Source organism: Xyrauchen texanus, chromosome 12 (assembly GCF_025860055.1).
Source record: "Xyrauchen texanus isolate HMW12.3.18 chromosome 12, RBS_HiC_50CHRs, whole genome shotgun sequence".
NCBI lineage: Eukaryota > Metazoa > Chordata > Actinopteri > Cypriniformes > Catostomidae > Xyrauchen > Xyrauchen texanus.
This window is the reverse complement of record NC_068287.1, coordinates 29,113,535-29,132,277: the sequence shown is the minus strand read 5'-3', so window position 1 is coordinate 29,132,277 and position 18,743 is coordinate 29,113,535. Positions and strand designations below refer to the sequence as shown.

The following is an 18,743-nucleotide window of genomic DNA, read 5'->3' as shown; positions in this document are numbered from 1 at the left end:
TGCTTATGGATCCCAACTTACCTGAGTCTGTGTTACAAAAACGGCTTTTATAAAGTTACTGATATGAGTCTTCATTTTAATGTGAGTGGTCAGGATTTCCTACATATATTGCAAATTTACGAGTTAAATGAGTTAAACTTATTTTATGGGGAACAAATTACTGAGTGCACCTTTAATCTCATCAACAAAATCATGATGAAAATGTTCATTGACAAACGGTTTGTTTTTATCTCATCAATGATAAAGTACTAAATGAAAAAATTATGCATCATGATAATAATTAAAGATTTTAATAATGCTGACGAAAATATGCAGAGTAAAAATAATACTGCAAGATATTAACAGTGCAAGGTATAAACAGAAGAGAAAAATCTCTTTATAGAATAAGATATTAGGTATGGAATCATCTAATATAATGCTGGGATTTCCCCAATTGAGCTGCATGAGTTGAAGTAATGAATACCAGCAAAATGAACCAAATTGGGTTAACTGCCTCACATAAATGCATCCTACTTATACATGAGGTTACAGACACGTATCTACAACATATACGTAAAAATTACAACATGTATCCACACAGACACTGAAGTGAATGAACAGATAAACATAAACTAAGTTACACACTAATCATAATATGCATAACTTGCATTGTGAATACACTCTTTCCATAAAAATCACACTGCGCAATGCAATATTCTAAACTGGCTAAACACGGAAAATTAATAACCAGTCTCTAAAGCATAAATAATTTACAATACAGGAGGCTAACTTCTAAAGAGTAGCTACAACATATTCATTATGCTATTATTTCAGGATAGGTTTTCACAACAAGGACAGTTGTACAGTATTTTGTGTGTACTAAGTAGCCTATCTTTTTTATATTTTACATGTTTAAATTAAGAAAATGTTTGACATTATTTTCTAAATGTTTGATTATTTGATTAAAGTTTGGTCTGTTACAGTTCGATTCATGTTTTTGTCATTTTGCACACTAACATCAACTAAATCTATTTCTTTTTTTTCATCAAAGAAAGGACTATGACTAAAACAAAAAACTGTGCAAAAACAAACACTGAATATGAGGTAAAAAAAAAATCACAATCCTGACCTTTTTTTTTAAGAAGAAAATGCACAATGCGCTCTGCCGCAAATATCCAGGAAAAGAGCCAAGTATTTTTTTCACTGGGACAAACATATATATTCTAAGGAAATTATGCAGTTTCTTGGCTGGTTAAAAAATATTTACTGCTGTTATATTTTCTCAATTCACCTGCTAATTTTAGGCCCTGTACGCAACACACTCTCCCACAGATACATACAAACATACACAGAGACACAGATTTTTCTTTCTTCCTGATTTACTCTGCACTAACATTTCCTCTCAAAGACCAAAGTTACTTCCTGTCTTACTGCATTGCTCCTCATTAATACGCAACCGGAGTCACAGCTTTATTCAGGCTTGGTGGTATAGCGCTGAGCTTTGGCCCCTATTTGAGCAGCAACACTCAAATCCAGCACATTAATAGGGTACCTTTTACAAAAATAAAAGGAAAAGTGCTGGAAAAAAAAACAATGTTACATTATATGGGAGTGACAGTTATTTTCTGTATCAGCATAGGTCTTACTAAGGATACCTATGAGGGACGTTTTAAAGCCTTTGGTGAGTTTAAGTTCCAGAATCTCCATTTTTCAGGTTGATCTAAAATATTAGTCAATTTAAACCAAGAAAACTTCTTCACAAATACTTTTGTGATGATGTACATCTATAAACTAGATCAAATTTGTAGCAGGCATATACAACACAGGTGAATAATTTTTTCTTTACATTTTCAGTTTTTCAACTATTATTATTGCTCATAATATTTCTAAATGTAACTCCTACAGCTTTTAAGCTACATCCACCAAACTCGGCACAGACCTTCAGACTCATCTATCATTTCTAACTAATAATATATATATATATATATATATATATATATATATATATATATATATATATATATATATGAGAGAGAGAGAGAGAGAGAGAGAGAGAGAGAGAGAGAGAGAGAGAGAGAGAGAGAGAGAGAGAGAGAGTGATCAGCCACAACCTTAAAACCACCTGCCTAACATTGTATAGGTCGCCCTCGTGCCGCCAAAACAGCGCCAACTCGCATCTCAGAATAGCATTATGAGATGCTATTCTTCTCACTACAATTGTACAGAGTGGTTATCTGAGTTACCGTAGACTTAGTCAGTTCGAACTAGTCTGGCCATTCTCTGTTGACCTCTCTCATCAACAAGGGATTTCCGTCCACAGAATTACTCCTCACTTTTTTATGGCACCATTTGTAATTTTAGTAATAATAATAATAGTAAATTCTAGAGACCGAGATCAGCAGTTACAGAAATACTCAAACCAGCCCGTCTGGCACCAACAAACATCCATGCGATTATCTAATCAGCCAATTGTGTGGCAGCAGTCCAGTGCATAAAATCATTCAAATATGAGTGAGGAGCTTCAGTTAATGTTCACATCAACCATCAGAATGGGGAAAAAATTTATCTCACTGATTTTGACCATGGCATGATTGTTGGTGCCAGACGAGCTGGTTTGTCTATTTCCGTAATTGCTGATCTCCTGGGATTTTCATGCACAACAGTCTCTAGTATTTACTCTGAATGGTGCCAAAAAACTTTCAGCGTGCGGCAGTTCTGTGGACGGAAATGATTGTTGATGAGAGAGGTCAACAGAGAATGGCCAGACTGGTTCTTCTATGGTAACAGTCATTCTACGAAAACTCAGATAACCACTCTTCAATTGTATTGAGAAGAATATCATCTCAGAATGCAATTTTTGAGATGCTGGATGGCACCGTGTTGCCGGCATGACGTGGGACAACACGGTGGGATTGTGGGACCTACACAATATTAGGCAAGTGGTTTTAATGTTATGGCTGATCGGTGTATATATACAGAATATAAACATGTTCAATCAGTATTTCTTGAGTCATGGAAGGTTTGTGCAGTCTAGTATGATTTTCAAACAAACTCGTAGACTGACTTGATCACAAACTATTACCATAATGATGAAGTAAGTGTCCCTTAAGTGTTCAGGTGCAACTGCCTTGGTGGAACAAGATTTTATATTATATAATAATATATAATACAATATATGTTAGGGCAGTCAATCAAGTAAAATATTCAATCACGATTAATCTTTTTTTTTTTTTATAGTTAATGCATTGACAAATTCAGTCTCTTTTAGTTGGTTTTAGCAATTTATGTGAAATGTATGTGCATACATATACAGTAAAGACACTGGACAGAAGTAGATTTCTGCTGAAGCACTCTATCTTCTTACTTGCACAAAAAGTGCATCAAAACACACTGGGCATGTAAACACAGTCCACAATAAAAATCTGCAATAATTAAATAATATAACAACTTTTGCCACACTGCTGTTGGTCTGCAGTACTTTTTTGAGGTATACCCATGGTTGCCTGTGATCATTGTGCACCTGACTAACTACATCAAGTGTCACTAATAGTAAGAAGGAAGTCCTACAAGATGCAAAATGTTTGACAAAACATATCAAGTCAAAGCAAAGTAGCATATCTGCCACCGGACGTTCTATTATTTCTTTACAGACATGACATACAGTGCATATGCACGAAGGCTGAACTCACCTCCAAATTGAGCCCGACAGTTCTAAATGTAAAACTATTATTGTAGGCTTACCAAACTGACTTGGACTGAGGCAAGAACACAATTTTAAACATCTTTTTATGTACTGACTCAATAATGGTACTGTATTTTGTTCCTTTCTAACAAAGCATTTAATGATAAGTCCTCTGTAGTGTACCTCTAAAACAAATATAAACTTTGCCTATCCAACTTTTAATGCTATATAGCATAGATCATATGGTATTTAGAGTATACAAGGTCAATAAAACCAGGAATTATATAATGATCAATCTTCATGGCTTTTGAAACTTTTAGGCAAGGCTTTGTCAAGCCAACATCAAAGTTTGTCTTGATGAATATTCCTTTTATAGCTTACTCTACTGTTGCTGAGGCAATGCAAGCAAAAGTTTTAATGTTTTCCTTCACATGACTATCTCTGCAATACAGCTTTTGTGAAACAAAATGCCCTTAGGTTGTGAGACATATATACACGTGCTTCTGGCAAACAATTAATTGGCACTTTGGAGTGCTAAATGTGTTGATACACTTGATTCCTGTTTGGCTAGGAGGGGAGCAGAGCAGCAGCAATTAATCAGAATGTTTCTCAGACATTTACAGAAGCATGTAAACAATCACACTGTTGCAGTGGCACTGCAGCCTTAGCTCAGCTAGCAAATCACAGCCATCCATGTTTCCAGGACATTCTGTGAAAGCTCCCCCATCCCTGCTATTTAATGTGGCTTTGCAGACTAGAACCATGTTCTAACTTGGTATGTCTTATTCAGTGGGGTGTGAAAATCAATACTTCTGGTCTGACTTGCATACTGTATGAGCGTGTGTGTGATTTGTTTTAAAAATATTCCTTTAAAAACATGGTTGTGTGTGTAATTTCTCTGCAATAGCGGCAACAAATAGAATCATAAAAATAATGTTTGTTTCTGAACAGAGATGTCCCAAACACTCCATTGTGGAGTCTCTTAAAGTGTAATAATCAGAATATGTTTTACACACTCACACGCACTTTGGCCCTGGCCTAAGCAGGCCGTATGTCCTGAGTGACACCGTGACTAATACATAGATAGAATAACACCATCACAGACAAACATAATAAAAGTGCATAGTAAAACTCACTGACAAACACCCCCAGATCCACATCCCCATGGAAACGCTGACATACACTGACTGATGGCTGTCTCCATGGATACATGTTACCGTGGAGACAGACACCATGTCTCTCTCAGCGCAGTAACATCAGAATCAAAGTGAGCGAGTAAAGCAGCAGGGAGGGAGGTATGGAGAGATGGACATGAACAGAGGAGAGCAAAGAAAAGCTGCGTTTGTCTGACAGCCAATGTTGCAGTGCTTTTTTAGAGCTTTGTTTTTTTTTTTTTTTTTTGCAAGTGGACATCGCTGCAAAAAACCAGCTTTAGAGAGTTTGCAGCATGGCCACGCTGGTCTTATTGCTAGTTTTAAAAGGTTTTGGGGCATTCTGTTTAACGTTTAAATCACTGTAAGGTGAAGCAGAGACAGTTTAGCTGAGATGGACCACTTGTATTAAAATGAATTGGAGAAATTGGAACAGCCAATATGGCAGGTGTAGAAAAGAATCCCGCCTTACAGTTAAAAGAGCTAATAAAGTTTATATATATATATATATATATATATATATATATATATATATATATATATATATATATATATATATATTTATATAGAGAGAGAGAGAGAGATCACTTGTCAGTAAACTAGAGAATGTGCATGTGCATTAGCTTGATCAGCCTTAAACATAGCATTTTGTGCATGGTCTGAGCTAAAGACGTACAATGAATGATACCGTTGGTGTCAAATTTTACTGCTGACATGGAAATTTCAGCCTTTCCCTATTCAAGCAGATTGGAGCTGCACCTGTTTGCCACTTGTATCCATAGACAATAGCTGCCTAGAAGCGTTCCCAAGCTGGCCATCGAGTGGACTGACTTGGCTTGAAAAGGACTTTGGGTCAAGTCAAGTAATTTTTATTTGTATAGCGTATTTCACAACACACGTCAAAGCAGCTTTACAAATAAGATGCTGTAATATCTGTAATGTTAAAGTCCTCATTAAGCAGTTTAAATGAAAAACATGATGGAAAATCATGCTATAAAAATTATTTGTAAATAACATATTATTATTTATGTGAAGGGAGTTTCTAGTAGATTCAGTGCTTAAAGGGATAGTTCACCCAAAAATTAAAATGATCTAATAATTTACTCACCCTCATGCCATCCCAGATGCATATGACTTTCTTTCTTCTGCAGAACACAAACTAAGATTTTTAGAAGAATATCTCAGTTTTTTAGGTCCATACAATGCATGATTCCAGTGGATTAATCCATGTCTTCTAAAGAAATTGAATCAGTGTTGGATAAAACAGACCAAAATATAACTGCTTTTTCACTGTACATCTTGCCATTGCGGTCTCTAGGCATGATCATGATTTCAAGCTCTATTGCACTTTCTAGTGCTTGAAGCATGCGCCGCATGCTCTATGAAGTGTAATGGAGATTGAAATCATGTTCTCCAGATTTTTAGTGAAAAAGGAGTTACATATCAGTCTTTCCCATTTTGGTCTATTCGTATCGCTTCAGAAGATATGGATTAAACCACTGCAGTCATATGGATTACTTTTATGATGCCTTAATGTGTTTTTGAAGATTCAAAGTTTTGGTCACCATTCACTTTCATTGTATTAACCTAAAGAGCTGAAATATTCTTCTAAAAATTCTGCAGAAATCAAAAATAATTATTGTTTTCAAACAGGTTTCCCAAAAATTCCTACCACCTGTCACAGAATGAGGTGTTTAAGGAAGGACCCAAGCGCAGATGGCGTCAATGAGCTTTAATGAAATAAAACAGAAAAACATACAAAACCAAAACTCTCTCGATGGAGAAAAAAACAATAAAAAATCAGACAATAAAAACATAAGAAGCGCTAAACTAACAGGGAGGCAGAGAGCAAACACAAGCACAGGATGACAGGAGTGAACGAATGAAGTGAAACAATTTAGCACAGGGCAGCATACACCAGGAGCTAATAAAAGGGAGAAATCAAACAGGTTAAACAGGGACAGGTGCAAACAATAAAATAATAATGAGGAGACAAGGAGGTGGGATGTGACGCAAACTGAGAGACACGTGGCAATACAGAAACAAAACAAAGCCACGCAACACCCGAATGACAAAAGCGCATATCGCCAGAGACAATGGTAACATAAGCTCATGCCAAACGACAGACAAGACGGGACATTTGTGCAAGGGTTCGGCCATGTATAAACAGGCACCCAAGACCAAAGCAGCAGAACCCCAGCACAACATGACAAAGAATCACAACCCAGACGCACTGCGCAAGGCGAGTGCAACACGAGTGCAAAGTGAAGCGTGCTCAAGGTCATGAGAAATAAACACATACAATTGACACGATTGCATGCCGTAGCAATGACATAAGAGCAATTAACTACTGCCAACAACCAACAATACAAGAGAATGGATGACAGTGCCAAAAAGGGCAAGCCATGCATTCTCACATAGACTAGACAAAAACACTAAACAAGGATTTCAGAGCTCAGCCACAAAGACAACAAAACACAATCAACATAAGTGGCTGAACTCTGACACCACCGTTCTGAACCAGCTCTGCCTCCCATTGTTATGACAAACATGTAGTACCTCCATAAAATGATACCAATTGTTTGAGCCAGAAGTTGACATGTTTGGCCACTTAAACAAATAGCAAAGAGCCACAGTGTTTACACTCGGGAGTTCAGCCTACAATTGGCTTACTTACAATTGTCTCTAAACTTTAAACTGGTATAGGAAAGATTATTTTAACATAAAATTACACTTTTCTCTTTTAATGACCCCATTAAAACACTTGACATGCCCACTTTTCTTTCATGTGTTAAGGTGTTTCCTATTGAAAGCCATCACTCTTCACTCTCTCTGCTCTCCAGGCCCTCCCGGAACTCCCTAAAGTATCTGGCACATCTCTCTCTCTTTCTGACTAACTCTTTCTCCTTCAATGTTCTCCTCCCATTCTTCTCTTCCACACTGGGTGAAATGGAAGCACACTCTGAGAAGCTGGGGTTGCTATAGTAACTTGCTCACTCACCATCTTGCATGTCACCATCACATGAGCATTGGCTCCTGATGACCATAGCCCAACACCAAGGCTATGTAACAGGGATGGCTCCATCATTCGGCTCTGGGGACTCATAACCTCTCCTGGGACTCCCTGTCTCCCTCTCTGTGCTGCCACTGCTACATAGGGCTGTATCTATACAGGGAGAGATGACAAGGTCGACCAAATAATTAATGAACACACAAGTTACTTTAATAAATAAACGCACACACCTGAGTCAACCCTCAGTAGACTTGAAGCACCCACAGGATCCCTGAGCATACTGAGTGAGGGGGGTGAAGAATGGGACAGAAATGTACGTGTGGGTGAAGGGATCAAGGCCAGTACATTCGCATGATGACACTGCATAGTCATTCTAAACATGGAGCCAATGATCTGATTTATCACACAAACAAAGCTGACATCACACCAAGGATACTTGCGGTCTCTTTCTCTGGCTTTCTTTATTATGTGGATCTCTGGAATACTTGATTCTGATTGGTCAACCAGGTATTCAACAGTCAAATTAAGGAATCAATTTACCTGGTTAACCTGGTCCAGTAAGCTATTGTTACTACACTATCTGGTTGCTTTGTTTCTCCGTTGACGGTTATTCAAAAGTAGCCATGTATTCTTCTGATGATGTTCTAGCAATAAACATGCATAGTATAAACAGAAAATATTTCATTATAGGCACTTAGATGTTGTACCAGTGGCCAATTTTTTTGTAAGCTACTTAAAGGAATAGTTAAACTCAAAAATTAAAACTCTCATCATTTACCTACCCTCATGCCATTCCAAATTCTTCTGTTGAAAACAAACACAGATTTTTAGATGAATATTTCAGCTCTGTAGGTCCATACAATGCAAGTGAATGGTGATCAGACTTTTGAAGCTCCAAAATTCACATAAATGCAGCATTAAAATCATTCATATGTCTCCAGGTCTGATCACCATTCAGTAGCGTGGACCTATAGAGCTGAAATATTCTTCTAAGAATCTTTGTTTCAAAATCTTTGAGAAATAAAGTCATACACATCTGGGATGGCATGAGAGTGAGTACTTTAGGGTGAACTACTCCTTTAAAAGCATGACATTGACTTTTTGTGGGGTAATCAGCCAGTCATAGTATTGTGGGATGCTACTGCCATTAAGATAAATAGGAATAGCTGATAGCTTTCTCCAGGTATTTTAGTCCTCACTGGGTTAAATATGTAAGGTATAATGTACAGTCAGCCGGTCATTATTGCAAAATAAACCCTGACAGCGTGGTCAAGAACCCATCGCGGAACAGAGGGGTCTAGTATAACCCCGAAGGGGTTTATTTTGAGATAATGACCAGCTGACTTATTATCCTTCTTATTACAGGGCTACATATCAAATAAATAATTCAATGGACATGAAATAATTATCTGCGTTATGTGAGATGAAAGAGACTGCAGAGTATACAGAAGCAGCTGAATTCATCCTCCAATTTGTGTTGGAGTTCTGTTGGTGTATATTACGATAATGACCATCATACTGCTGATTGTCATACTTATTACATGACTACTTGCCAAATAAACAAATGGTCATGAAATGTATTTGAATTAAAATTATTTTATTAGCTTACTTAGAGATCAGAGTGATACGAGAAGAAAGAAAGATGAAGGCTTGCAATCCCAGGGTAACTGGTGAAATATTACTTTTTCCCCAGATGTGATGAATATTCAGAAATATTTAATGCTGGATGGAGCAGTTGACAAATCAGTATCAAGTAAGGAAATTAGGTCTGAAACGATTAGTTGACGTTATCGACAACAAAAAAAATTTGACAAATATTTTCATTGTCGAATAGTCATTTGATCTCATTTAACTCATTATAAACCTTCTAAACAGTCTTAAGCCGCCTTTTCACTACCTCTGACAAACAACAGATGGTAGACCGGAAGTAATTAATTTCCAATGGAGAGTCGCACAGGGGCTGCATGAGGTTCTGACTGTCTCCGGATGCTGCATTTTCTGATCCGATTTGAGCCTCGGCTGCGATAAAATACAATTAAAAACTTGTGCGACTAGACCGTATGTGACTGACTGACTGGAAGTGATGTATTCATGCAAAACTATCAGCACAAAGTGAGAAATATCAATAGATTGGTGATGTAGGTCACAAAGTATGAGGGAATTATGAGGGAATTATAGTACAAAAATACAAAATAAGTAAATACAGAGTGGCGTCCTGACGTGAAACAAAATAGAACCTTACCTCGCGTTTCACTTGAGCAAAACTTACATTTACATTTACATTTATGCATTTGGCAGATGCTTTTATCCAAAGTGACTTACAGTGCCCTTATTACAGGTACAATCCCCCTGGAGCAACCTGGAGTTAAGTGCCTTGCTCAAGGACACAATGGTGGTGGCTGTGGGGAACAAACCAACAACCTTCTGTCTACCAGTTCAGTGCTTTAGCCCACTCCGCCACCACCACTTACCTGCCAGAGCATCTAAAAAGATAACCCCCCGGCATTATATCTTAAATGCATCATTTATTAAAGTTCAAATAATAAGGAAGCAATGTGTAAATAAGCACAAACTCCGAAACACGCATTTCTCTTTGCAGTCAGAGTCGCTTATATGAGTTGCATGAAAAACAGCGAGAGAATTTCAGACTTCTCCCGGCTGATAAACCCTCCCCTCTTGCGTGGAGACCCTCATCCGTCACGCCCACTTGCTGCAGCTAGATTATAACATGATGGCTCGCGATGCAGTGAATCATAATATACTGTATATATTACGGTGTGTATATTAGCGTACATAAAATGGCCGATACGCAGCTCTATAAAGAAGAGAGTTTGTTTTTTTGTGAGTTAAAAATGGATCAAAGTTAACAAAAAAGTGAGAGTTTAGTCTTAGCCCATTATGCAAAGCATTTTGGTTAGTTCTCCAATATAAATATCTAAAACTCCTAATGTACATTTACTTTAGGAGCTATACTGCAGAAGAAAAAATTGTCATTGGAGAATGTTGAATTTAATGTTTAACATATTTTAATATTTTAAAATATCAAAAAATCCTTAAAACAAGATTAATTTAAATGAAAAGCAACATATATTATATTAAGACTTTATATTTTAAAGTATATTTTGTCTTTACTGCACTGGCAGATGTATGAACAAGTGAAAAAATACAATTATACAAAATACACATATTCGAGACACATACTCTGAAAACAAGTCTAAATATCTTATATGTTTCTTTGCAAGTAAATTAATCTTGTTTTTAGGATTTTTAGATTGGGGGCCTTGGTAGCTTATCAAGTAAAGACGTTGACTACCACACCTGGAGTCGCAAGTTTGAATCCAGGGCTTGCTGATTGACTCCAGTCAGGCTTCCTAAGCAACCAATTGGCCTCGTTGCTAGTGCGGGTAGAGTCACATTTGGTTAACCACCTCGTGGTCACTATAATGTGGTTCTCATTCTCCGTGGGGAGTGTGGTGAGTTGTGCATGGATGCCGCTGAGAATAGCGTCTCCGCGGTAATGCGCTCAATATGCCACGTGATAAAATGTGCAGATTGACGGTCTCAGACGTGGAAGCAACTGAGATTCGTCCTCCGCCACTCAGATTGAGGTGAGTCACTATGCCACCACGAGGACAATGGGATTTGGGAATTCCAAATTGGGGAGAAAAAGATGATTTTGTCCTCTTTATTGTTAGTAAGCATGTTTAATACAACCTTTTAAGTCAAGACACAAGCTGAATAGTACGAATAGACGAATAATCATTAATCGTTAGATTAGTCGATTATCAAAATAATCGTTAGTTGTAGCCCTAGTTATAATGTCGTATAATAAAAAACACTAAACTGTATACTGTTTGACAGTTGTCTCAGGCAACTTTTATATAGATTTCCTATATAGTTGTGTTACATCTCTTGTATGACTCAGCAGTCTATTTCTTCTCACATACTTTCAAGTCAAATCAATGGTTTATAACCATTTATAAAACTATTTGTAAGTACACTGTAAAAAATTCTCTTACAAATTACAGTGATTTTACTGTAATTGGAATTCAGTAATTTTACTGTAAAAGCATTTACAGTACCATCCATCTTAGCTTAAACTGTTACAGAGTAAAATGTACAGTATTTTCTTGCACCAGTTTTGTACTACAATACAATGAATAGATACTATTACACTGTAAAATTTACAGTAATTGGCTGGTCACTTTCTCCAGTTTATTTACTGGAATACAATATATACACATTATAGAACAGCAGCACATTAACAATGCAAGTGAATAAAGAAATATAACAACAAAATGAGACTTCAATACATTTTATTGTACAATGGATCTTCAAAATGATGTCAAATCATCAGTTATTTCATTGTATCATAATTAAAACAGATTTTTTTCACTTGTTTTGACTATAAAAACTAAATATCTTTTGCAGTGTTGTTTCTAAAACAAGATAAATCTAATTGATTTTGTTTTAATGATTATTTGATATTTTTACAGGAAAACAATACGAAAATGATGATCAAAAATACGATTTTTACCCTAATATTAAAGGTCTTACTAGAAAAGAAGAAACGTGAGTTTTCTTGATAAAAAATCTGATCGTGACTGGTAACGTGTGCATGTAAAATGGCTAGAATTAGCATTTTAGCTTAGCATAAAGCTGACAATTTACACAAGGTTTATTTCTATTTATTCTGCTCCAAACTTACTTCAAACTTACTTCTCTGTCTGCACGTATGAATGTAACACATCATAAGACAGTGTTTCACCACTGTTCAAATGCACTTTGGATCGCTTATATGTATAAATGTGCATCTGAAAGGATTAAATAATGAATGACAATAAAATGCAAAGTAATGTCTTCAGTAATCAAAATACTTTTTGAAGGTAACTAGCAATTATTGAAATTGTAACTGTAGTGGAATACAGTTACTTATATTTTGTATTTTAAATATGTAATCCTGTTGCATGTAATCCGTTACTCCCCAACCCTGTCCATACTAATAATTAACCTTATTCACACGTATGCAAGCATTTTCATTCTTGCAATAACATTTCAACTTTATGCAGTTTCATTTTTAACACTCCGGAATAAATACAGTCATTCACTTAAAAAAACTTTCTTACATAAACTCTCATGATCACAACATACTCTCTTGTGGTAGATTAATAATTTTAACAAACTCCCTGATGGTTGGAGGAAGCAACACTATGATTCAGGCTAGAGTTTCTTCGTTTGCAATGTCTTGCCACTTCTGGTGCACTTGGATTGTCTGGATTGATCCTCACAATGAACCTTAGAAATAAATTATAAATAAATATTCTATGAGACATGACCAATTGCGTTTCAACATTTCTCTCTAATGTCACTCCAAACTAATATATATTTATATTATTTTATTCTGTTAATCACACAAAGTGAACATATAACTTCAGACCTGGAATATGACGAACAAGCTGCATGAAGGCATTGTCCACTGCCATTGTATTGATAAGATGTCTAGAGATATTTATTAAAATATCCCCTTTTGTCTTCAGCATAAAAAAATTCACATGGGTTTTGAACGACATAAGGACGAGTTAATTATGACAATTTGTATATCACCTCTACTAATATAAAAAGCTTTCTAACAAATTTAAATATTATGGCATATTACAAGATGTGCTTACCTTTGATTTTGCTTTCAATAGACAGCATCCATTTATTTACAGGGCAGAACTGAATCCCCTGAATAATAAATAAATTAATAAATAAATAAATAGTCTTAATCCTGCTAACGCATTCAAAAGCATTGTCCTTAGTTATGTGTAAATGTGGGAGCTTTTCTCATAATGGTTAGTTCACCCTGAAATGAAAACTCTCTCATTAATTACTCACCCTCAAGCCATCCTAGACATGTATGATTGTCTTTCTTCAACAGAACACAAACAAAGATTTTTTTAAAGAATATCTCATCTCTGTAGGTCCATAAAATGCAAGTGAATGGGTGCAAAAAATGTTATGCTCCAAAAAGCACATATAGCCGTCATACAAGTAGTCCATATAACTCCGGTTGATTCATTAATGTCTTCTGAAGCGAAATGCTAGGTGTATGTTAGGTTGATATTTAAAACTTGTTTTTACTAAAAATATTCACTTCCGGCCAGCTGTGGTTTACTCGTTGACAAGGGAGGTGTGGATTTCAAACTGCCTCGTGCGTGACTTAAGCACAAAAGCCTTCTCCGCATAGATATTCATGCATAGATCCCTTATTATCAGCTGTTCCTATAGACCGCAATACTTTTACCACACAAAAGCAATTTATGCAGCGGTCTGAGCAAGGAGCTCGGTCTGAGGCATCTCCTCCATTCACTTGCATACAAACCGATTCAAACAGTTCTCCTTGTTGACTGTTCCAAGATGATGCCACAGTTGACATATCTAAACCAGCCGAATGAGGCACCTATGTATGTATGTTTACCTATGCTCCTGTGTTGTAAACAACACTGCGCTCCCACGCTTAGGCTTATGCACCATACATCACGCGGAAGGCTGTTTGAACTCCACCCTTGTCAACAACCTGGTCAGAAGTGACAATTTTTAGAAAAAAAAAAAGGTTTTAAATATTGATCTATTTCTTACACAGACCTAGCGTTTCGCATCAGAAGACGTTATTTAATCCACCAGAGTCATATGCATTACTTGTATGATGGCTATATGTGCTTTCTGGAGCTTAAAAAATTTGGCACCCATGCACTTGAATTTTATGATCCTACAGAGCTCAAATATTCTTTCAAAAATCTTAATTTGAGTTCTGCTGAAGAAAGACAGTCATACATGTCTGTGATGGCATGAGGGAGAGTGAATGATGAGAGAATTTTCATTTTTAGGTGAACTAATCCTTTAAGATTTCAGCATAAGAAATTCATATGGGGTTTGAACAACATAAGGACGAATAAGTTATGACAGAATTTGTATATCACCTCCTCCAATATAAAAGCTTTTTAACAGAATAAAATATTATGACACATCACAAGATGTGCTTACCTTTGACTTTGCTTTCAATTGCCAGCATTCATTTATTCACTGGGCAGAACAGAATAAGAAATATATATATATATATATATATTAGGGTTGTGCCGATGGACGATATCATCGTCCATCGTGATGGCTGACCAACATCACGATGTAGAGCCACCATCGTGATGCCACGCCCCCTTTTGCGAGTCTTGCTAGTGTGACTCACTAATCCTAGTCTCTTCTATAGTTAACCTAAAAACTTTGCAGGGATTGCTCTGTAAATTAAATTGAGAATATAACTAATGCATATATGCTATTTTAAATACTGTAGTATATGCCAGAGACGTGACGTGTTAGTCTGTGAAAATACCGTGTCAGGCAGGCTACACAAATATTGATCTTGACATTGTTAGCTTCTTGTCTTTTTTTACATGTCTTACACTGTACATTTAGATTAAAATATTTTATGTTGTAGGCTACAAGAAAATAGCCTTTATTAATTAATAATTAGTAGTTGTAGTGTCTCAGAAAATCTTGCTCATTGTCACATAGCTCTTGTATACACTGAAGCGGCAGTTTAAGATAAACCCAGACCAGCGAACGTCAAATAACTTTTGTCTGGTTAATACTTTTAAAGAAAAATTTCCTTGGCCATAAATCCATAATGTCAAATCAAATGAAAGAAACAAGTTGAATATGAATAAAACACATTTATTAAAACATAGAACAACAAATAAAGAACAAGAAAACGGGACTCAGACCGAAACTCGGCATTAACATTTCACTTATAATTAGCAGCGCAATTAACTTCAGCACAGGCTACAAAATAAATTATGTTATTGAAATATTGTAAAGTGGTCATATGAACTACACAAATGAACGTTTAAAAAATAATACGCAAAATCGAATAGCTCCGCAACGGATGGCGAAAAATGCGTAAAGAAGTCTAATATCTTTCACCATAGACCATGTTTAAATTTCGATGTTTCTGGCCAGAAATACCAACATATTCACTTTATCTGGTTTTAATAAGCTGCGGATTGGAGTAACTACACTACCCGCTGTGCTGAAGACCCGCTCTGATGGAGTAGGCTGGTAGCACATATGCACAGATATTTCCGTGCTAATCTTGCAATGAACGGAAACATTTTGTCGTCCTCTTCCCCATCAATGGCCATTTCCTGCAGGTACATGGTCATTTCTGCCTCGACCTTTTGCTCATCAGTGAGCGTGGCTGTGGCTGCTCTCTTCGCAAAAAGGCTGCCCAAAGACGACTTTTTTTTCTTAGGCACAATATATTAAAAAGCCCGGATGAGTAGGCTACTAAATAGTTGGGCTAGTAAAATAATGAAATTATAGTTTTTCAGTAAAAAAAAAAAAATATCTATGTAAAGAGATATATTAAAATAAAAAGTGCTTAAAAGTGCACAACTCTTCTTAAGTGGAAGAAATATTTTTCCCCCTTACGTGCAACCTATTGGAAAGCGCGGATGAGTCAGTTTGGATAGTAAAATAACGAAATTATAGTTTTTAAGTGGAAAGTAGTATTTATGTAAAGAGATATATATTAAAATAAAAAGTGCACAACTCTTCTTAAGTGAAAGCTAAAAAAAAAATGCTTCACGTGTCGTGCAACCTACTGATAAAGCGCCGACGAGTCATTAGTTGGGTTAGTAAAATAACGAAATTATAATTTGTCATATCATTTTTTTAAATTATAAGATATAACCCCCCCACCGAATAATTAGATTATTGTTTTAAAGGATCTTACCAAGAGTGATTAGCTTTGAAGTACTCGTGAGTGCAAATCTCTGCATCAGATGTGTTGATGTGGCCTAAAACACACGCACACACGGTTAGTTTGTTTGTAGTAGACAGATTTACTAACTGTTATATCAACTGTAAATTATATCATGGAATATGTCACTTTTTATATGAAAAGTACTTACATCTGCAAAAAAGAACAGTGAATCATCCTTTTCTTTCAAGCAAGTCATCAAATGGTATCTGGAAAAACAGTGAAAAGCTCAGGCCTCTGCACAGATAGATTTCTTGTAGAACATTTATGATTTCTTCTGTGATGAAAGGGATGACCTCAGTCAAAAATAGTTATTTTTACAGTTACTATTTAGACATTGAAATTCATGTTCTTCAGACACCGTCTGCAAGCAGTGTTGTTCTCTCTCTCTCTTTCTGGAGAGCACATATGATTTTAATGGGATGCAAACTTCAGGGTTTCATGCACTGTCTGAATGCCAGCGCACATTCAGATATTAATTATGTCACATATGTACCGAATCACAGAAAGCCCGTAAAATTAGACCAACTCCACAATAATACATTTGCATTTTGAAAATGATTTCCATTACCACATCCTTTGGAAAAATGATAGTGGTTGCATTCGAAAGTTTTGGGCAGCTGACTTGCTGCCTAATCAGTTAATGGCTTAACAGACAGCGTGTTTTTTATTTATTTATTTATTTTGATCCCCTTTTCTCCCAAGTTGGAATGTCCAATTCCCACTACTGCCCAATCAATAATGTGATGAGAGTCGCGCAGCGCATGCATGCCATTCACGCATCACGTGCCAGCAGTGCCGCTTTGCTCCGGTCAGTCTGCGTGGATGACAACCTACATTCCATGTTTCATTTGTTTCTTTGTGCTTTCAGAACAACACGTGATGTTATAAGGAAAACACCACTATTAATCCTTGAGATTTCCAACCCAGCATACCGGTACACCCTCCTAAACCATGGCCACATTCAAAATTACATTAAACGATTAAAAGACAAAACATAAACCCACATAGTGGGATTCCAAAAACACACATGGCAAAATATAAACTCTGCCGCCATACCTCAACAGTCCCAGCACGCTGGATGCGGACCCTCACGCAATCAGCCCCATAACTGTTACCTGGCCGGCCGGTACAGACGAGTCCAGAGGACGCCGCTACAGGACCTCCTCCTCAATCACGAACCCGCCCCCTGCCGGGAGTGCGGAGCAAGGTAAGTGCTTTGAGTCTTTGAGCCTCCCGACGCCATACTAACTGCTCTGCCCCGATGCTCCGCCCCTCCCCTTGGTGCCCCTAGCACGGAGCTTGGAATGCGTGGCTCTCACTTCCCAACTCGTCACGCTGGCTGGCCGGACCATCCGACTCGGTTATGCAATTCACATGCCAAATCCCTGCGCGCGGAAATCGCTACTCTTCTACTCAAAGACGCGATAGAGCCTGTCCCTCCAACCAAGATGAAGATGGGTTTCTACAGCCCTTACTTCATCGTACCCAAGCGGCGGCTTACGACCGATCTTGGACTTGTGAGTTTTCAACCGGGCCTTGTACAAACTCCCATTCAAAATGCTCATGCAAAAACACATCCTAACTTGCGTCCGGCAACTAGATTTTTTCCCCTGAGGAAGGACCTTCTTTCTCAGGGACGGGGCACACTCTGACACCCGCTTCCAGACCTCTGGAAACTCCACGTCTGGCCCCGTGGACGGGATGCGGAAGATCTAGCTGGTCTACCACCTGCCATTGTAGACACGATCAGCCAAGCCAGAGCCCCTTCTACCAGGCAACTTTACGCCCTGAAGTGGGGCTTGTGAATTGGTGTTCTTCACGGGCTGAAGACCCACAGAGGTGCGCAGTTAGGTCAGTGCTCATATTTATGCAGGAGAGGTTGGAGGGGAGGCTGTCCCCGTCCACCTTGATGTATGTTGCTGCTATTGCGGCCCACCACGACGCAGTAGACGGCAAGTCTTTGGATAAGCACGACTTGATCATCAGGTTCCTAAGAGGCGCCCGGAGGTTAAATCCTTCCCGGCCAAGCCTGTTCCCCTCCTGAGATCTCTCAGTGGTCCTCACAGGCCTTCAGAGACCCGCCTTCGAGTCGCTAGAATCAGTTGGACTCTCTAAATA

General features: G+C 37.5%; 1 protein-coding gene across 1 annotated transcript in view; it reads right to left on the bottom strand.

Annotated features, from left to right (window-relative positions):
- Window positions 1–18,743, bottom strand: part of LOC127653051 (leucine-rich repeat-containing protein 4B-like) — a 70,004-nt gene that overhangs the window by 33,549 nt on the left and 17,712 nt on the right. Inside the window, exon 2 of the mRNA XM_052139556.1 lies at window positions 7,814–7,978. The gene's annotated coding sequence lies outside the window, so the exon portion shown is untranslated. The remainder of the gene's footprint in view (window positions 1–7,813; window positions 7,979–18,743) is intronic.